Raw genomic sequence first — 22,602 nt, forward strand, 5'->3', positions numbered from 1 at the left:
CGTCACCAGGATTAGGCTGAAAAACGCCATAGTCAGGGGCTGTGTGGCTTGTGCTGCGTTTTTAGGCTGAGAAAATACGCAGCGTAAAAACGCCATGTCTGGCATCAGCCTAACAAGTACTTAGGAGTAAGCCACCTTATACTGTAATTGCTGCCCTAGACCGTGAATAAACAATATAATAATACAAATGGTAGGCAGTATCACACATAAAATGTTTTATTCAAGATTCAAAAAAATGAACCATACCAAAACAACAGAGGTATCTCAGTGCTCCATGATCCCTGAAATCCTCCCTCCTAATGCATTTTGCATCACTGGACCAAATTAGTTTTATTAGACTTAAAGGCATATTTACTCATTTTTGAGGTTGGAGAAATAAACTGCGTGCACCAAAAAAACAAAAAAAAAAAACAAAAGCAACAAAACTTGTGCAACTACAGAATATTCCCATGCTTGTTTTTTGCAGTAAAAGTCGCACACCAGTGGTTTCAGTCACTCACCAGTATTGTTCAGAACAGTATCATTTCAATGGTAGGTTTATTTTAACAGTGGCAGATAGCACATCAAAAGGAAAATCGAAAAAATAACTTTAAATAAAAGATAGCAACTGATTTGCATTTCATTGAGTGAAATAAGTTTTTGAACCCTCTAACAAAAAAAGACTTAATACTTAGTGGAAAAACCCTTGTTTGCAAGCACAGAGGTCAAACGTTTCTTGTAATTGATGACCAAGTTTGCGCACATTTTAGGAGGAATGTTGGTCCACTCCTCTTTGCAGATCATCTCTAAATCCCTAAGGTTTCGAGGCTGTCTCTGTGCAACTCTCTGCTTGAGCTCCCTCCATAGGTTTTCTATTGGATTAAGTTCCGGAGACTGACTAAGCCACTCCATGACCTTAATGTGCTTCTTCTTGAGCCACTCCTTTGTTGCCTTTGCTGTATGTTTTGGGTCATTGTCGTGCTGGAACACCCATCCACGACCCATTCTGAGTTTCCTGGCAGAGGGAAGGAGGTTGTCGTTCAGGATTTCACGATACATGGCTCCGTCCATTTTCCCGTTAATGCGAATAAGTTGTCCTGTGCCCTTAGCAGAAAAACACCCCCAAAGCAAAATGTTTCCACCCCCATGCTTGACGGTGGGGACGGTGTTTTGGGGGTCATAGGCAGCATTTTTCTTCCTCCAAACACAGCGAGTTGAGTTAATGGCAAAGAGCTCTATTTTGGTCTCATCAGACCACAGCACCTTCTCCCAGTCACTCACAGAATCATTCAGGTGTTCATTGGCAAACTTCAGATGGGCCTGCACATGTGCCTTCTTGAGCAGGGGGACCTTGCGAGCCCTGCAGGATTTTAATCCATTGCGGTGTAATGTGTTTCCAATGGTTTTCTTGGTGACTGTGGTCCCTGCTAATTTGAGGTCATTAACTAACTCCTCCCGTGTAGTTCTAGGATGCTTTTTCACCTTTCTCAGAATCATTGACACCCCACGAGGTGAGATCTTGCGTGGAGCGCCAGAGCGAGGTCGATTGATGGTCATTTTGTGCTCCTTCCATTTTCGAACAATCGCACCAACAGTTGTCACCTTCTCTCCCAGCTTCTTGCTAATGGTTTTGTAGCCCATTCCAGCCTTGTGCAGGTCTACAATTTTGTCTCTGACATCCTTGGACAGCTCTTTGGTCTTTCCCATGTTGGAGAGTTTGGAGTCTGCTTGATTGATTGATTCTGTGGACAGGTGTCTTTTATACAGGTGACTAGTTAAGACAGGTGTCCTTAATGAGGTTGACTAATTGAGTAGAAGTATCTAACCACTCTGTGGGAGCCAGAACTCTTAATGGTTGGTAGGGGTTCAAAAACTTATTTCACTCAATGAAATGCAAATCAGTTGCTATCTTTTATTTAAAGTTATTTTTTCGATTTTCCTTTTGATGTGCTATCTGCCACTGTTAAAATAAACCTACCATTGAAATGATACTGTTCTGAGACTTTTCATTTCTTTGTCATTGGACAAACTTACAAAATCAGTGAGGGGTCAAATAATTATTTCCTCCACTGTATACCTTTCATTGTAATCTTTTCCTTTAAAAAGTGTAAATAAATAAATTTTTATATGCTAAAATCCAGCTGCAAAACAATTCTTCTCTTTCTGTATTTGAAATCCTGGCAAGGAAGGAGGGACTAAAACACTGATGTTACAAATTGTACCAACTTCTCCACAGCTTACAGACAGCATGCAGGAACTACATAACCCACAATGCATTGTGGAAATCCAACCTGCTGCCATTCTCACAGTAATAACCCCAGGGTCCCCAAACTTTGCAGGGTTAGGCACCAGGTAACTGTGGTTCAAAGTAAGAAAAGTGGGAGGAGCCACCAACAGTCAATCAGATTTCACCTATTGAATTTTATTGGTTTGATGCCAGGGTTCGCAAACTTTGCACAGTCAGTCACTGAGTGACTTTGTACGTTTAGAACTTTGTAAGTTTAGAAAAAGTGGGCGGGGCCACCAAAAGCCAATCACATTTCTTCTTTTGTTTTCAGTGGGGAAATTTTAACTGCTGCCATTCTTACATGTTTAATGTCAGGGTCCCCAAACTTTGCACAGTTTGTCACTGGGTGACTATGGTCCAAGTTTAGAAAAGTGGGCGAGGCCAACATCAACCAATCAGATTTAAGCTATACACTTCATATGTTTAAATTTTAACTGCTGCCATTCTTTAAATATTAATACTAAGGTCTCCAAACTTTGCAGAGCTAGTCACCTGGTAACTGCAGTTCAGAGTTTAAAAAGTGGGTGGAGCCACCAACAATGGGGAAATTCAGCCTGCTGCCATTCTTACAGTATTAACACCAGGGTCACTAGGGGACTGCATTTTTAGGTTTTAAAAAGTGGGTGGAGCCACCAACAATGGGGAAATTCAGCCGGCTGCCATTCTTACAGTATTAACACCAGGGTCACTAGGGGACTGCATTTTTAGGTTTTAAAAAGTGGGTGGAGCCACCAACAGCCTTGATCAGACTTCACCGATTGATTTTTTTTGGTTTAAATTTCAAATGCTGCTTTTCTCACACTATTTATGTCAGGGATCCCAAACTTTGCACAGTCTGTCTCTGGATGACTACATATTCAGGGTTAGAACAAGTGGGAGGAGCTACCAACAGCAAATCCATTTCCACCCATTGGTTTATATTTAAACTGATGCCATTATTTGAATATTAATTCCAGGGTTGTTAAAGTTTCCAGAGATAGTCACTGGGTATTTGCCGTTCAAGGTTAGAAAACAAGTGGGCGGAGCCACCACAGCCAATAACATTTCACCTATTTACTTTCAGTGGTGAAGTGTAAAATGCTGTCAGTCTCACAATTTTTATGCCTGAGTCCCCAAAATCTGCAAAGTTGGTCACTGGGGGACTGCAGTTCAAAAATAGGAAATGTGGGTTGGGCCACTAACAGCCAATCAGATTTCATCCATTGAATTTTATTGGTCAAATTTAAAATGCTGCCTATTAATCCTAGGGTCCCTAAACTTTGCAGAGTAAGTCACTGGGTAACTGCAGTTCCAGGTTAGAAAAAGGGGATGGAGCCACCCACCGCCAATCAGATGTCACAGATGTTGACTTTCAGTGGGGAAATTTAAGTTGCTGCCATTCAGACACTATTAAAACCAGGGTCCCCAAACTTTGCACAGTGGTTTTTACTATATAACTGTGGTCCAAGGTCAGAGAAAGTGGGCAGAGCCAACAACAGATCAGATTTCATTCAGTGACGTCATGTTTTTCAACCCAACATGAAGTTTGTTCTCAAACTTCCCTTCTTTATTTTGTTCTCATTCTTGACAAAAGGTGGCAATACACAGGCAGATTTAAGATGCTAATTTGGCATCTTATCTACCCGTGTATGGGGCCCTTTGACGTTCCTCCCTGACCGGTATCTGCCAAAAAATCAGCCAGATGTCGGTCAAGCAGGTTTGATTTTCCAAATGGATGACAGACTGCATCGGTCATTGATGCAGTCCTCGCTCTGACAGCTCCTATCCCTGTTGTTGTAATTTGATTGTTTGGCTCAAAAATCAAATCAGCTCAGTATTGCCCACCATTGGTGAGATCATTTGAACATTTGTCTCACAGTTATGTAGAACAGATGCAAAAAGGTTCAGATAGCAGTATAGGCAGTTGCTCAAAGTGGACTATTTGGAATTTGCAGGATCAGCAGTCTTACCCCAATATCACTCAGGGAAAACTGTCCTCAGAGAAACCACCGTTACTTAACTACATGACTTCGCTTTTTTTTCTACCTTTAATGCAACTGACCCTGCAATGAAAACTTCCTTGTTAACTATTGTACCCCGAACCCAAAGCATATGTTAGTAGGGAGTACAACATTTTAAAGCAAAATGAAACTCCTTTTTTGGAATTCCTGCTAAATCACATATCCTAACTCAGTGTTTTTCAACCTTTTTTGGGCAAAGGCACACTTGTTTCATGAAAAAAATCACGAGGCACACCACCATTAGAAAATGTTAAAAAATTTAACTCTGTGCCCAGCAGCAGTGCCCCCCTAGTACACTGGTGCCCAGCAGCAGTGCCCCCCTAGTACATTGGTGCCAAGAGCAGTGCCCCCCTAGTACATTGGTGCCCAGCAGCAGTGCCCCCCTAGTACATTGGTGCCCAGCAGCAGTGCCCCCCTAGTACATTGGTGCCCAGCAGCAGTGCCTCCCAGTACATTGGTGCCAAGAGCAGTGCCCCCCTAGTACATTGGTGCCCAGCAGTAGTGCCCCCATAAGTCAGTGTGCCCCGTGGCCCCCCCTAATACATTGGTGCCCAGCAGCATTTTACTCTTCGGCGGCTTCAGCAGCATCTTCCCCTCACGCGCGCCGCCTCTGCACTTCTGCCTACACGCGACCGCACACAGGCCCTTTTATAACTGACTGACGTCACCCGTACACACGGGGCGCAACCAATGACAGGGCCCGGATTTTTTTTTTAAAGTAAAAATTGCGGCCCTGCCTACGGCACACCAGGCAACATCTCGCGGCACACTAGTGTGCCGCGGAACAGCGGTTGAAAAACGCTGTCCTAACTAACTGTCACCTTCCTGGGAAACCACAAAGACAGATCTTTATTTTATACACATAAATGCTTAATTACTAAAATGTCATATTTGTTTTCCAGTTCTTCTATCAAAATTGTAAAAAAGCTATCTTAATAGATATTCTTATTTATTTTTCCAAATATAAACAAATATGACATTTGCAAATTTTGTAGGGATGCACCGAATACCTGATATTGCCAATTTGCACATTCAAATTATGGTTCAGATTCAGTTTCCAAATCATTTGTGGTTGATTCAGTATTCAGTCGAATATTAAAATTGTGGATTAGGTGCATCCCTAGATTTTTGGCAATAAAACATTAAAGTGATACTGACAGTAAAAAACTACTCTTCAAAATATTAATTTAAATTAAAATTTACCAATAGGTCATGCCGATTTTTTGCTGATAGGGCTGCTTTTGTAAATAATTGTTACCTCGTCACCTAAAGTTCCCTGAGTGTTAAACCTGAATGTTATGAAAGATGTAAAACAAGGTTTAATTTCTGATGTCAGTATCTTTTTAGTATGAATTAAGTTGGTTCTTATGACATTTGCCTTGCTAAAATTAGCAGAGAAAATTAAAATTATAGGGGTTATTTACGAACTACACAAGCAGTGTGGGCCATGCAAAATGGCTGCATTCATCTATTTAAAAATTAAAATTCATTACAGGAACTTGCTTCTAAAGCTGCATTTCTGCATGGTTTTTATCCCTTCCAACAATCAAGTTGCTTCAGGGTTTCCACAGCACCCTGTGCCAATTGCCACAGCACAGTTGCACCTAAAGAATTGTGTGCAGATGTCATTGCGATGCCATGCGCTGGAAGTGACCCAAGTTGTGAGTGAAAAAAACATGATGATATGCACTCAAAACTGCACTCTGTAGAGGGGTGAGGTCATAAACCCTTTCATGTTGACAGATTTATCTAGTTCTTTTATTGATCTTCTGCACATTTCAGCAGTCCTGTTTTTTGTAGGACAGGCCTGCACTGGAGCTGAAAAGGAAGTGGGGTTGTGAGAAAGTGGCTAGAGATTGGACAGATCACATGAGTGATCCTGTGGGTGTGGTTTATTCAGAAATGTAATGCGGTGTAATTTGTCCCTAATTTGGAATGTATGGGAGGTATGAACAGGTTTCTAGATGATCACCCCAAGTCACAGCACAGGGGTTATTCATCTCTAAACTAACTTTTCATATGATGTAGGCAATGATAGTCTGAGACAATTTGCAAATGGATTTAATTTTTTTATTATTTCAGTTTGAAATTTCAGCAGCTATCTGGTTGCTAGGGTCTTGTTTAACTTAGCAAACAAGCAGTGGTTTGAATGACAGACTGGAATATGAATAGGAGTGGGCCTGAATAGAAATATAAGGAATACAGAATAACAATAAAAATAAAGTTTAAAGCTTATAGAGCAATAGTTTTTTTTTAGCTGCTAGGGTAGGTGACCCCCATTTCAAAACAGAAAAGATGTAAACTAGGAAGCCAAATAATTCAAAAACTATAAAAAAAATTAATAATGAAGACCAATAACCAATAGACCTCGGCCAGGTTTGATTTTCCCATCAGGATCTGATGGTCCATATACCCTCTGTTATATTAGATGAAGTAAGCCCGATATCCCACACATGTTTTATCAATTGTTTTTAGCCTAAAAGGGGGTTGATGTCCCACTATCTGATTTATTAATATCTTTTTTTTTTAATTAATAAAAGTGTAGCCCACTTTTGCGGATTCAGTGCTGCTACTGCTATTAATTGGCGCAACAGGAGCCCTGAGCCCCGCTTACTATTGGGGGACAGGTATTTTCCCAGTAATGGTGTGCTTTATCGGGTCACCGTGGGTTAGGCAATCACCCGCTCTCTTTTCTTTAGCACCAGAGGGCCACCCAAAGAGCTGCCACCATAGGCACATGACCTGTGGTACCTTTATATAAATACAGCCCTGCTGTCCCCCTACCCAACTCTGCAACCATGGGGTCTGCTTCTTCTATATGCTTCTCCTATATTTATGCCACTGATCATGGTTAAAGATTTAAGCCCTGACCCTGAGCACAAATCTGTGTGACTGTACTTAAAGGAGAATGCAAGTCAAAATTTAAAAAGCATACTGCCCAACAGTCCTCCTATTGTTTAGTAAAAACGCCACACTTTTGGCTCACCTAATCAAATATTTACTGTCACACTTACTTCACATTTTCTAGAACAGGCAGCCATCTCTAAAAAGGTATTCTCCCTTCCTTTCCCTCCTTGCTTCATACTGCACATGTGTTTCATTCCCCCTCCCCTCCCCTCTGCCAGATCCGCTTCTGATTGGCTGGTGGGCATGTGTAGCTCAGAACAGGAGACAGGATCAAGTTACACACACGCTCAGAGAATAGGAAGGCTGCCGCTGGCACCTAAAGGAAGGGGAGAGAGATTTCAGTGATGTCACTGTAGGCTTCACACTGCTGTAGGCTGCCAGCACCACATCTCAGAGAAGCAAGCAGGGATCTGGGAATTTAGATATGCAGTAAGTACTTAAAAAGAATGCCTTTAGACTTACTTTTAATTTATATTAACCTTTCATTGTCCTTTAAGTTATTTATTTTGAGGCAAAAGGTTGATTTAGTAAAGAAAAAATTCACCACCAAGAGGCATTTATTAAGTATCTTGGGTACCTATTTGGTTAAACAGAGCTCTGGGGTAGGTATAAAAAACTGACCTATAACTCTAATTTTTTTTTTCTACTGCTGTTTGAATATTGTACTTAAAACAGGCTGGTTAGGGATGGCAGCATGCAACAAAGGTATAAAAATATGGTTCTGTTGGTAATTATGGACCATCAGGTTATTTATGACACAGGTTAGAGACCTAGAAAGGAATGTAGGACACAAGTATAACCTCCCTCTTTTCTGAACTGAAAGCCCATAGTCAGCCATAGAGAAGAGAAGCCTAGTGGTCTCCAGCGAGTAGTTTAGGAGAAGTGATAGGCAGGAATGGATGGGTAAGGACCCTCCCTTGCAGTGGGCTGAGCAAACTGGCCAAACTGGGTTGGCTGCAGGATGAACACAATCTGAGATTGAGGCAAGCAGCCAGTAAAGGAAACAGCTTGGAAATCTGCAGCTTTTGTCATTACATTTCCCCCCCTCTGCAGCAGCCGAGACTCGCAAGTTTATTTGTGTATTGGGACTGGAAGTGGAATCTAGGGATTTCCTCCCTGGGAATACTGTGTGCATCAGTGTGTGTGTGTGTGAGCAGAGTCACAAGCCTGTTCTGCTAGCAGCCCCCTCCCCTCACGGCCGCACTCAGGAGAAGGAGGAGGAGGAAGCTGCGCCGCTGTCACCCTCACACAACAGTCTTCTTGTACGAGACAAACATCGCTGTCGCCTGCACTGATTTGCTCTGTCACATCGAACCTTTGCGGAGGAGAAGAGCAGGTGTGACCGGACTGCTGCCTGCTATTCCCCGGCCTCTCAGAACCCACCCATTACTGCAGGAGAGGAGGAGGAGGAGAGACCCCGGTACCAAACCCAGGATGATGTGAATGCAGAGCTGAGCCGAGGCCGGCTAGTGCAGGTACATGATCTCTATGCTGTGAGTGAGTGAGTGTGAGTGAGTGTGAGTGAGTGCTTAGGGGCCCAGTGTGGCTGTGTGTGGCACGGTGCAGGCACATGTAGTAGCACTGGGTGCACAAATCCAGTTTGGCTTTGGAGCCATTGTCTGGCTATGGCTGCTGGCATTGCCTTATATCCTGGGGCCCTGCGGGATGTCTGGCTGTGGGTGGGTTTAGGAGCTTATTGTTCCCCTATTTAGATGAATGTATTCTCGCGTGTGCTGCATTTGTTCCATCTCCTTTGTGTAATATGTACAATGGGCTTCTCTGCCTTGTGCCAATCTGCTGATGAACACAACACATGAATGTTCATGGCCGATTAGAGGACACACAGTGCAGTGCTGAGCACACATTAGTACTGTCACAAAATCACTTCGTGTGTTCACATATTAGGCTATTGTTTCTATAGCCATACACCCAGCACATGCTCTTAATAGACTCCTAGTTTTATTTATATAAATGTAATTGTATGGTAGGTTTGTGTGTTTGTATGAATGTTTGTGTGTGTCAACACCCACAATGGGGTCATTTGCACATAGGTTTATGACAAGGTTTTCATGCAGAGCTCCAATTTTTATTAGCCCCAGTGTTATATAGTTAAGTACAAGAACTCAGTGACCCAAGACTGATACTACACATAGTGGATTGTTTGCTTGGTGAGTTTAGGAGCAGTAGTGTGTTGTCAGTGTAACAAACACAATACAGTAAACCATGGAAATCTCAAATTAAAATGGGCCTTCATTTTGCCTCAAATAGTAGCAATAAGAGGTGCAAATTGGATCAGTCATTTCATAGTATGGTGCTGCTGTTTTCTATATTTCCTTAACAGTCACTCACATAATCCTTGTGCTGGGTAGCGCCATCACTGTGCCGATTTGTGCACTCCCCAGTACAAGCCTCTTATGACTCGTGTTTACAGTGAGATTGATAGACCCCCCCCAGTCTTGATCTCATATTGTTGTTTATCTTTAACATGCTCTAAAATCTGACTTATATATGACACTCCCTTTGGTTGCAGTTTTGGTATACTGTATACTGTTTTGGTATATTGGTATCCCATAATGTTTGGGAGCTAACCACCTTGATGTAAAAGATGTTCAACACTGTGGAGCATTGATATCTGATACAGTTCTTTGCATTTACAAGCTGTGCGCCTTGGTTTCTTATTTTTGGGGGGATTTTACCACAGAGCGTATGTGATTGGTAACAAAGTAGTGTCTATGTTGCTGTTACTTCATTGTGATTTGTCTGTACTATATTTTGAATTTACGACAGCTACAGCTTTGTGCTGTAAATACTTTTGTATTAATACAAAGTGCATGGACACTCCAAACTTTAAAAGTATAACTGATAGAAAGTGTATACGCTTCAATCTGACATTGTGCATTGTACAACTATCTATCTTTCATCTATCTATCTATCTATCTATCTATCTATCTATCTATCTATCATCTATCCATCTATCTATTTATCTATCTATTCTATCCAATGTATCTTTACATGTATGTTTGACAGAAGATGACAGAGAAGTGTGTCACAGTCACCCAGTCAGGCACCAGAGAAGCGCATTCTTAGCCACTGACAATAAGGAGTATAGCTATACACTGTCTTTGCCACTACCAGCAGTTTAATGATATAGCTTAAACACAACACACAGCTCTCATTTATTTTTATGTAACCAGAATGGAGAGAAAAATCACTGCCACATAGATGGGACTGAGTGGTACACAAAGCCCCCTTTCATTTAACTGCACAAAAAAGCCACAAAATACCCAGTGTAGTGGGATATTAAACAAGGATTATTTGTTCTTTATTATTTTTTTCTCCCTTTCTCTCCCTACCCATCTGTGATGTGGGTGCTGTAGATTGCTGAATGCTGATCACTTCCATCTCTGTTTAGGTGGTTTACAAAGTCTGCCCACCAGGGTTTCTGTAAAGAATCTGCTTTCTGTGCAGTTTGTCGGTACTGTATTACTTGCTTAAAATTTTTCAAGCTGTCCCTGATGCTGAATTTTAAAGATATGTTTTTTGTAATAACAGAGCCAGGTTTAAAACATGAAATTAGCTGCACAATGTTTCATGTGGAAGGGACTAAGAAATAAGGAGCTGTGGTATTTCAATTGGTAGTTTAGCATTGTAAGTATGATGGCAAAAATGCTGAAAATAGGCTGTTGAGACTTTGCTTTTCCTGCTTGTTTTCGACCCCATCGACTCCCACATCCTTCCTCCCTTCAGATAAGTTACATTTTTCCAGCCATACTTTTCCTCTTTAAACTCCTTTAGGCCTACTTTCCTGCTGTTCCCACTGTCTGTATGGTGCCAACCTTTGCACAGATCTTTATTCAGACACAATATTGGGCTTGGCATTGCACTTCACTATGTTACATGGGTAGGGGGGCTAAGGCCATTTGGCCATATGAGGCCACTTAACAATTTTTCCTGTCCTCATTGTATTCCTGCAGCTGAGCATTGCATTATATCATTGTTTATTATTTTCTAAAAATATCTATTAAGTGTTTTTGAGGCCTACATAGAGTCCCTTTTACCCTCCCTGTATTGCTCTCCATTTCTCATTCATCTTCATCATATTCTCATGTTATTACTCTCTTTGCCAGCCATGTTCCCATTTCCTTTTATGACAACCTCATATATACTGCTGATAAAATGAAATGCATTGCAGTACCCATAATACTGTAATAAAAGCTATCACCTATGTTAAAAGGGGAAGGTGCAAGCAGACAAGCCCACATATGAATGATTGGCTGCTAGTAATCTGAATTGAAAGCATAGAATCATCTGTTAGCAGCCTTACCAGCCTCTGCCCTATGACTAGCAAATATGGCTGGATCTCATCCATGGTGAATTTTTAGTATGTTAAAGAATGGCCAATTTTTAACAACTAATCAGTCGGCCTCTGTTTTGTATAGGTTTCAAATTATTTGACTTCTTCTTTGGCCTTGCCTACAGCAGTCTGCTTGGCATATATCAGCCTGTTAATGTAACCTCGCTAGAGTACAAATCGAACTAAGTAACTTTTATAAATGATTAAACGATTAAAACATACTAGGAGCTGTAGTCTTACCAATAATATTTCAAAATGCAACAGAATCCTTTAGTGTGAGTTATGACTGATCTATATAAATCTGGCTTTCAACAGTTTTTCTACAACATGACAACCAATACCGGTATATTCTTACTCACGATGTTTGATTACAGTATAATATCATGAAACCAAAGTGACACACAGTGGCACAGTTTTATGTAAGGTTTAGTTCATTGGAAACTTTGCACTTATCAGTACTCAATTCATCTAATGCAGTTATTAAAATGAATGCAAGCCTTTAATTAATGGCTTTTATTTACTGCAGTAAAGGTCAGAGAATGAAAAAGAAAAAGTATCTTAGATAATAACTAAGGAAATTTAGACCCTATACAGGAAGATCACATTTATTTGTTGTGTTCCACTAACTGAAGACTGTCCTAAAATTAATTATAATTACGCTGCAAATGCCAAACATTTTTAGTGCAATTAAGGTCCTACATGATCAGCCAAGAGAAAGAAGTTTATTGACTAACTCAGTACTTATTTGGTTGAAATGCAGAGGGACACAGGAACAGACGTTCATGTATAAGGGCCCTTAAGCTATTGAGCCAATATGTGTTCACCCCTCCTATTGCATCATAGTGCTTCTCTGTCCACTTATTTACTGTGACCAGTAAATGCTACCAGCTGATTGGTTGCTGTGAGTTATTAAATAAATAGCAAACTTTAACCATTCATTACATATATTATTATTACCCCCTGTGTTACTGCACTGGAGCAGCATAGCATAGTGTCTGCTATCAAGTGGGTATCACGCACAACTATGTTTTGTGTGTTCTCAAGCAGTACCTACCTACCTACCTACCATTACAAGTATCTGCCATAGATTGCACATTTTCAGAATAAGAATGTTGTAGGATGGTTATTGTTGACACATCTTAACTTACATTTACACCTAGGCAGCCCAGTTCTTAGCAGAAAAAAATTTCTTTTCTACTGTGCCCTTAAGGTGGTCATACACGGGTCGATTCTAGCTGCCAATATTGGTCCTTTAGCCTGATTCAGCAACTTATCTGCTCGTGTATGGGCACGAATGACGGGCCTGCCCGACCGACATCTGCCAGACCAACAATCTTGATCAGGCAGGTTTGATTTTTCTGTCACATTCCGAACTGTCGGCGCCTGTTCCTGACCGAATTAGCCCGATATCGTCCATCCGTAGGTGGGGATATCGGGAGGAGATCCATTCGCTTAGCGACCTTGCCAGGCGAACAGATTTTACCGTGTATGGCCACCTTAAGGGCTCTGGCACACGGGGGAGATTAGTCGCGGGCGACTAATCTCCCCCGTGTGCCAGAGCCCTAAGAGTTTCATGGCCTGTATAACACCAATTAGTCTTTGGCCTTCTGCTACTACATGATCATGAAACACCTTTGTGACTTCAACTATTTTTGTATTTACGGTAGGGGTATATAGGAACTCTTTCCTATATCTATTAAAAGCTGGCTTAATGTAAGGAAATCAACATCAGTGAATTAAGTGTAACTCATCTATAAACAGTGATCAGATTGCAAAACATTTCTCTGTTTAACAAATATGGCTGTCTGGTGTTCACTACCCCTTGGACCATGCATTCAGTGTGGCATGCTGCTCTTTATTGCGTATTGTGCATTGCCTGCCAGGGAGCGCCAGTGCAAGGTATATACATTTTGTACTTCTTGCTTTGCGGATTAAGCTTTAGGTGGAACCCTAAAGTCAGCCAGTAACTAGATGACACCCTTAGGTCCTTTTGTGCAAGTAAGTTCTGCCTCATTGAACTTCTGCCTCATTGAGCTTACAAGACCTACCTACCTACAAGATTTTAAAGGGGATATCACCTTTTTGTTTATATTTGTTAACGAGTCCCTATTGCCAAAATATTTTTGTTAACAAAAATCATTAGTTTCATAAATTTCAAATCAATCTGGAACATACCAGGGGGTTCATTGATGTTCCTTACTGATTCAACTGACGATGTCTCAGAGCAGAGCAAGTGGGCCTCCTCCTTACACATTACCATAGTGTGAATCATACTTTATTGGCGGGCAATACAGTTCATGCTATGGCTGCTCCTTTCTATTACCGGCTGCTGATTTATGCAAGGAAGTCCTATTGTCAAGATACTTGTATTGGCAATAGGGACTCATTTAATGATATCAGTAAAGAGGGTATATCAAAATGCATATTTCAGAAATACGGACTTGTAAAACAAATATTAAACAAAAGGTGGACATACCCTTTAAGGCTTGACATACTTAATTAAAAATACTACAAATGTATGTGTCTTTTGGCATTGGTGGTATAGTAGGCTCAGTGGAACAGTTCTTCTTTTTGTTATATGAGATGCTCTGTAAAATGGTTCTCTTGTCTTATGACTCTCACAGCAGTATATTACTTTGAGCCAGATTGAGTTCAGTGAGGAAAATGTATTTCTTGGTTTATCTCATGAAAATTTTATAGAACGCTATTGGGAAATTTGGAATTGAATTAGGAGATAAGTGTTTTTCATTAAATGAAATCTGACCCTTAAAGTGGTCAGTCCTCCTCTCTGTATTACAATGTATAACAGGTTCAGGGGAATAGAAGGATCTTTTTTATAATGCCCCAGGATGCAAGTGCTAGAGTACTACGGGACACAAAATTGGGTACCTTTATGCTCATTCACTAACCACTTTTGTGTGGGACATAGCTATACTCTGCACTTTACAGATCAAAAATTTGGTGTGAGATGCAGCATACATCACTGTCAGGGGCTGAACAACCCTGTCTTTACTGTTTGCCACTGGGCAGGATTAAGTATTGGGCTCCTTTGCATCGAAAAAAAAAGCAGGTTGACCCAGAACATGTCATGTAACCACTACCACCTTGGTTGCAGCACAATTTAACCAGCCAGTCTTATTTAATATGCAAAGTGTAGCAACACTTTTATCTGTGCAGTCACCATTAAAGCAATATAAAGTAGTCTTCCTGTTTTTAAGGTGAACATTGGTGTATATGCTGGTTTTATCTGAAAATGAAAGCACAGATTATTGCAATAGATGGGAGGAATGTGGAACTCATAAATATGCAGGTTTTTAGAACTATTTTGGAACTACAATTCCCAGTATTCTACAACATAGTTACATAGTTACATAGTTACATAGGGTTGAAAAAAGACCTGTGTCCATCAAGTTCAACCCATCCAAGTAAACCCAGCACACCTAACCCACACCTACCAATCTATACTCACATACATAAACTATAAATACAACCACTAGTACTAACTGTAGATATTAGTATCACAATAGCCTTGGATATTCTGATTGATCAAGAACTCATCCAGGCCCCTCTTAAAGGCATTAACAGAATCTGCCATTACCACATCACTAGGAAGGGCATTCCATAACCTCACTGCCCTCACCGTGAAAAACCACCTACGCTGCTTCAAATGGAAGCTCCGTTCCTCTAATCTAAAGGGGTGACCTCTGGTGCGTTGATTGTTTTTATGGGAAAAAAGAACATCCCCCAACTGCCTATAATCCCCTCTAATGTACTTGTACAGAGTAATCATGTCCCCTCGCAAGCGCCTCTTTTCCAGAGAAAACAACCCCAACCTCGACAGTCTAACCTCATAGTTTAAATCTTCCATCCCCTTTACCAGTTTAGTTGCACGTCTCTGCACTCTCTCCAGCTCATTAATATCCTTCTTAAGGACTGGAGCCCAAAACTGCACTGCATACTCAAGGTGAGGCCTTACCAGGGACCTATAAAGGGGCAAAATTATGTTCTCATCCCTTGAGTCAATGCCCTTTTTTATACAAGACAGCACTTTATTTGCTTTAGTAGCCACAGAATGACACTGCCTGGAATTAGACAACTTGTTATCAACAAAAACCCCTAGATCCTTCTCCATTAAGGAAACCCCCAACACACTACCATTCAGTAGATAGTTTGCGTTTATATTATTTCTACCAAAGTGCATAACTTTGCACTTATCAACATTGAACCTCATTTTCCAGTTTGCTGCCCAGTTATCTAATTTTGTCAAATCGCTCTGCAAAGCGGCAGCATCCTGCATGGAACTTATAGTTTTGCACAATTTAGTGTCATCAGCAAAAATAGAAACAATACTGTCTATGCCCACCTCCAGGTCATTAATAAACAAGTTAAACAGCAAAGGCCCAAGGACTGACCCCTGCGGTACTCCACTAACCACACTGGTCCAATTAGAAAATGTTCCATTTACAACCACTCTTTGTACTCTATCCTTCAGCCAGTTCTCTATCCAATTACAAATATTATGTTCTAGGCCAATATTCCTTAATTTGATCATTAACCTTCTGTGAGGTACTGTATCAAACGCTTTAGCAAAGTCCAAGTAGATGACATCAACTGCCATTCCAGCATCAAGGTTCCTACTCACCTCCTCATAAAAGGCAACTAAATTAGTCTGGCAAGATCTGTTACGCATAAAACCATGCTGGCACAAACTAATAGTATTGTGAACTGCAATGTATTCAAGTACCCTATCCCTTATTACCCCTTCCAAAAGTTTTCCTACTACTGATGTCAGACTAACAGGCCTATAGTTTTCAGGCTGAGAACGGGATCCCTTTTTAAATAACGGCACCACATTAGCAATCCGCCAGTCTCTTGGCACCATGCCAGACCTCAATGAATCCTGAAAAATTAAGTGAAGAGGTTTGGCAATCACAGCGCTCAGCTCATTTAATACCCTGGGATGAATCCCATCCGGCCCTGGACCTTTGTTTACCTTTACATGTTCAAGTCTCTTTTGAATTTCCTCCCGAGTGACCCATGCGTCAGTAGCTAAATTACTAGAACTGGGCATATTACAAGGGAAGCCTTCATTATCTGGCTCCTCAGATGTATAGACAGATGAAAAATAAGAGTTCAAAATTTCAGCTTTTTCCCCGTTTTCATCAACCAACGTACCCCCCCGTGATAATAAAGTTCCCACCCCTTCTTGCTTCATTTTTTTACTATTCACATAATTAAAAAATAATTTTGGATTCTTTTTACTCCTAGCAGCAATATCCCTTTCCATCTCTATTTTAGCTTGCCTGATAGCTTTTTTGCATGCTTTATTTGCTTCCTTGTACCTGATGAAAGTTTCTGCTGTCCCAGCTAACTTGAATGCCCTAAAAGCACGTTTTTTCTTACCAACCTCGACAATAACACTTTTATTCAGCCATAAAGGTTTTGCTTTGCGATGCCTCTCCTTGCTTACTAGGGGGATATACTGTTGCGTATACCTACAAAGCAATGTTTTAAAGATGTTCCATTTTCCTTCTGTGTCTAACCCCATGAAAAGCCTTTCCCAGTTGACACATTGCAGAGATGCCCTTATACTGGCAAAGTCTGCACGTCTAAAATTGAGTGTTTTAGTTACTCCCTTATAGCGCTGTCTCTGCAGCATTATCTCAAAGGAGACCATGTTGTGATCACTGTTCCCCAAATGCTCACCCACACAAATGTTAGAGATAAGTTCATTATTATTAGAAATCACCAGGTCCAAAATAGCGTCATTCCTAGTGGGTTCTTGAACTGCCTGAAATAAAAAGTTGTCATTTAGCATATTTACAAACCTACTAGCTTTTTCTGACTTAGCCACCCCATTACTCCAGTCAATGTCCGGATAATTAAAGTCCCCCATAACAACAACTTGACCCAGTTTTGAAGCCTCCTCCATTTGCAACAATAGCTGGGCCTCATCCCCCTCATCTATACGGGGTGGTTTATAACATACACCAATGATCATTTTCTTTGTGACCTTCAGCCCTACTGAAATTTCTACCCAAAGAGATTCGACGTTTTCATTGGTAATGTCTTTATTACATGGCTTTAAGTCTGACTTTACGTAAAGACAAACCCCTCCACCCACAACAGACTGGCACCTGACACTTTGGTCTTTTTTAGCCTAAAATGCTTGCAGAGGAAGCCTGTTTCAGAACTCTTGGTGCCATGTTTTTGTTCTACGTGTGCCCTAAATGTGCTCAAAAGCACTTTATTAGACATAAGGAGATAAACAGTAGTAAAATATGTATATATTTGTTATAGTCAAATTCATGTGGTGGTGCAGTTTCCTAGAGAGAACCTATACTATTTATAAACTCTATTTATCATATGAAAATATGAAAACCATACAGAGAATTAAAAGCTCACAGTAGTTATTGTTTTAAATGTGAGTTAGGTTTCCATTCTGGTAATTAAACAATTGTGGGTCAGCCACTTTAAACTAAACATTGAAAAGGAAGTCAGCCAGAGTCGTATAAACTTCCTCTAGCAAGTGTCCTGAAATGTAGTTGGAAAGGTAAAATATACCATAGTGATTTCTTTAGACACCTTAGGCTACATACATATGTACAACTGCCTATGGCTAAGTACCAGAAAGGTACAAAACACGTAAGGTGGCATTCTGTGGGGTCAGTATGCTTTTAATATGGATATTTTGAATACAATCATACATTTTTAAGTCAAGACTTTGTATTGAGTTTGGGATACCATTTTTTTGGAATTAAGATTTGCTATTTAATCTAGGGGCTGTATCCCACCAACTTTGGCCCTTTTTGACTGGCCATGCAGGACCTTTATTACCAGTAAATTGTGAACTACATACACATGTATACACTTTGATGTTAGTGCACAGTTCAGCTCTTGCTTACCTTGGCTGGCAAGCACTTATACATTTGTGCAATCAATGTATAAAATCATCACCCCTTACCAAATGGGGAATATTGCTATGAGGTAGAAGGTAGGCACAGCTTATGTGGGTGCGCAGCAACTTTACTCACCAGTGTGGCAGTTTCAATTTACATCTTTTGTGCTCTTTTAAAACATAGGGGCAGATTTATTAAGACATGAACGCTCCGAGCTTATTTTTGCCAAATTTTTTGTGTCTTGCGTGACTTTTTCGACGGCCGCGCAACTTTTTCGTACGTCTGCGCGAAAAAATCGGAAAAGTTTTCCCGCTGTTTACAATAGTTTGGTATGAAAATTTTGTGACTTTCGGATCACCAATACGATATTATTGTGACTAATATGATTTTTTCGTAAGCATTTTCGTGATATTTCCGATCTTCAGAAATTTTCATATCCAATCCGAATTTTGTCCCATTCGGGTTTCGAAGTCGCGTTTTCATGAATGTGTCCCATAGTTTTTCTAGTTCCATATTTATAGAACATCAAATAAATACATTTTTTTGACCATTTGTTTTTGCTGAATTCATGCTGTACAATGTATTTGTATTTACTAGCATGTCTGCCTGGGGCTCTGATTATTGTCAACTATTTGCTCAGATGGCTGCAGGGATTGCTAATTTAAACTGATGCCTTTATTTTAAAATGCAGTGTATTCTTTGGTGCAGCTCTCTAATAGTACTGCTACTGGATTTGGCAGCTACCCAGAATCCTTTACAAAGAGCTGATATGCTGCTTCTGTCCACTGAAGTCAGTATGTGTGTCACGCTGATCTCTGTTATCCTGATTCTGTGTAACAGCCATTTGAAATCATCAGTTTGTTTATATTGGGCTACTAGAGAATCAGAATGGCAGCCTAGCCAGCAACTACCAACCCCGTAAGTACCAGTTATTAATGCAGTAATATAATAGAAGATGAGATCTTTCTTGTTTAGACCACTGCCATGCCGTCTTGTTACCTCCCTAAGCCTGTAATCAAGAGAGCACCTTTTAAGCATCTCTTTAGTGAGCTATGATTTAATAACTGTAGCTGATTTGACAGACAGATTGGCGTTTTGACCTGTATTGCACCAACAACAGCAGTAGTCAAAATACTCTGTGTGCTAAAGGCTTTAATAGAGCAGTAGTCTTACTAACTAAACAGCACCTGCATATTATCCATGGTATATAAACAATTGTATTTCCTATACTAAAAAAGGGGGAAGTTGTGCTCACCTTTAAATTTTAAACCATGCAATGAGGCTGTGACCTCAAAATTCATCTAGACAACAAGAGGTCCTCTGTACTCACCCATTATCAATATATATAGGTCATTAAAGGGGTTGAAAACCTTTGAATTAACTTTTATTATGATATAGAAAGTGCTATTCTGAGACAGTTTGCAATTGGTTTTCATGTTTTATTTGTTGTTTTTTAATTATTTCAATTTTTGTTTAGCAGCTCTCTAGTTTGGAGTTTTAGTAGCTAACTGGTTGCAAGGGTCCAAATTACCTTAGCGACCAGGGAGTGGTTTGAATGAGAGACGGGTATATAAATAGAAGATGACCTGAATAGAAAAATGAGTTATGAGCTTGAGACAAATTCAGACAAAGTGTTGTTTAAAATGTCATGCTAAAAACAAAATCTGGAAACTGTCTAAAAGAAAGTAAATTCACAGAAGTGGAGACAGAGATTTTTGAATATGGCAGGAAATCCTACAAATCTATCTTCACTTTTATTTTGACTCAATATCACCACTTTTGTGAATTTCCTGCTTTGTCTTTCTTGTGACATTTAACAATATTTGCTTTGAATTTGTCTTTAGATCTTCTAAGCCTCTGTTTTTTCTGTTTTATGTTAGCAAAAAGCTACTTAGGGATGCATTATTTTTGGATTAGGCTGAACCCCAAATCCTTAGTGAAAGATTCAGCCAAATACTGAACCGAATCCGGATCCTAATTTGCTTATGGAAATCAGGCAATGGAAGGGTTAATTAGTAGTGCACACTAAAATATTTTTAAAGTTTCATGTTCATGTAACCAAAATTTACATAATTTTTAGGGCTCTGGCAAATGGGGAGATTAGTCGCCCGTGACTAATCTGCCCGAATTGCCATCCCACCGGCGATTACACGGCGCCGCAATTTCAACAAAATCCTGGAAGTTTCCTCTCAAGGCAACTTCCGCGATTTCCCTTTTCGCGGGTGACTAATCTCCCAGAATTGCCATTCCACCGGCAAAAATGCAAATCGCCGGTGGGATGGCATACGCGGCGCAGCAATTTCAATGGTGGGATGGCAATTCGGGGGAGATTAGTCGCGGAAAGGGAGATTTGTTGCGGGCGATTAATCTCCCCGTGTGCCAGAGCCCTAAGGATTCAGATTCTGTTTGGCCAGACACTTGGATTTGGCTGAATCCAAATCCTGCTGATAAAGGCAGAATGTAAAATGTTAAAAATGTAAGCCTTCCTGTAATTCTGAGCTTTCTGGATAATGGATCCTATATCTGTAAAATGGGATAAAATAATTTTTTTTCTTGTTTATGAAGATGTTAATGAGGCTTTTTATACCTTTTGGTGTAATATGGCTATAAAAAAACAGGGCTTGTACCTTGATAATATACTGCTAATCCCCATAAATATGCCAGGTACTACTGAAATAGAGGGTAATGGAGATTGGATGAAAGAATGAAGAGCTAAGGACAGGGGGAGGAGTTACATGAACTTTACTCCATTTTAAAAATGTTGCGGAGGAATGTGTTAAAAATGTAGTTTTTCTTCTTAGTTTTTATTATTTTACAATCATATTCACAAAAGTGTCTGTAAACTGTCTTTCTTTGGATAATGCCACACAGGGTGGATTCTTGTCCTGCAGATTAACACAGGCCTATTACCAGCCCCTCTGTTGGCATCAGCCTTCTCCCATGACTGCACCTCTTTTCACTTTACTACACGTGCACCTAATAAAAAGAAGGGAGAAGGAGGAAGATGATCACTTTGTGGTGCTTGCGGAAGTACCCCAGCCCAGTTATCTGTAAACTAAAGCACCCGGTGGTGCTAAAGGACCGATGCCTGTTGCCGCTCCCCCGGCCACCGGTGTCCTCCCCTGATGCTTTTCACTTATGTGCACTCAGGGCAGGACATCAGGAGGGGGCTCCTGCGAGGGGAGTTAGTTGGCACGGCGGAGGAAGCGACTGGCAGGGGCACCTCCAACTCTGGTAGTATATGTTAATCTCTTACCTAGACGCATCTAAAAGCATCTTATCTTAGCCTCTTGCCTATGTACATCTGCTGATTTCATATGAATGCAAACTATATTTTGGCTTTAAGGTTGTTTTAAACAGTTTTTGGTTCAAGTAAAATTCTTCATCCCCGCATTTTATTATATGCAGTTTTGTGGAAACCTCCTGGGGGGCCACTGCAAAAGCTTTTTGTATAACTTTAGCAGCACATATATTACTGTGTACTGTCAGGTTTCAAGTTACTATTCTCTAGCACATTTTTGACATAAGCCATACTCCACAAAAATATATTTTGCTTTTTTTTTTTTTAAGATTGATTTGTGGTGGGATGGCGTTGAAAGAGGTTGGGGTCCAGGCAGTGAAGGAAGGCTGGGTCTTAAAGGGGTAGCTCATCTTTAAATTAACCTTTAGTATGACATGCACATTGATATTTTAAAAATGATTTGCAATTGGTCTTCATCTTTAATTTTTGGGGTTTTTCAGTTATTAAGCTTTTTGTTCATCAGCTCTCCAGGAATTTAAGCACTAGCTGGTTGCTAGGGTCTTATTTACCTTAGGAACTAGGTAACATAATAAAATTTAATGTAAGGGTGAACCATCCATTAACCCCAGAAATCATTTTGATATCGTTTTGTTGACAGTTCCAATATTGTAGTAGCCATAGCAATAGCCGTAGGGCTGTCAGACATCTCTGATATACAGACTGAATTTATGTTTCTACATACCTTGAAATGCTCCAGTATTGTTTGTTATATTTTATTTACTGTGGCATGCAAAATTGTTAAAACCCTCTTGTCTAATTGCATTCTTATATTTCAGAACTTTCCAAGAGTTATGGCTGCATTAGAGGACCCAGCCTTTTGGCTGAAATTGTAAGAAAAAAATAGGCTGTTATGATCCCAATTTTTTTTGAGTAGA

The 22,602-nt window shown here is 40.3% G+C and overlaps 1 protein-coding gene across 2 annotated transcripts in view; it reads left to right on the forward strand.

Annotated features, from left to right (window-relative positions):
- The first annotated feature begins 8,113 nt into the window (after positions 1 to 8,113).
- The window catches only part of fyn (FYN proto-oncogene, Src family tyrosine kinase), a 125,343-nt gene continuing 110,854 nt past the window's right edge, over positions 8,114 to 22,602 (forward strand). Inside the window, exon 1 of one of the 2 annotated variants that reach the window (XM_031902143.1) lies at positions 8,114 to 8,648. The gene's annotated coding sequence lies outside the window, so the exon portion shown is untranslated. The remainder of the gene's footprint in view (positions 8,649 to 22,602) is intronic. The other variant, XM_004914562.4, reaches the window with a different exon arrangement.

The sequence above is a fragment of the Xenopus tropicalis genome, chromosome 5, assembly GCF_000004195.4.
Source record: "Xenopus tropicalis strain Nigerian chromosome 5, UCB_Xtro_10.0, whole genome shotgun sequence".
Lineage (NCBI taxonomy): Eukaryota > Metazoa > Chordata > Amphibia > Anura > Pipidae > Xenopus > Xenopus tropicalis.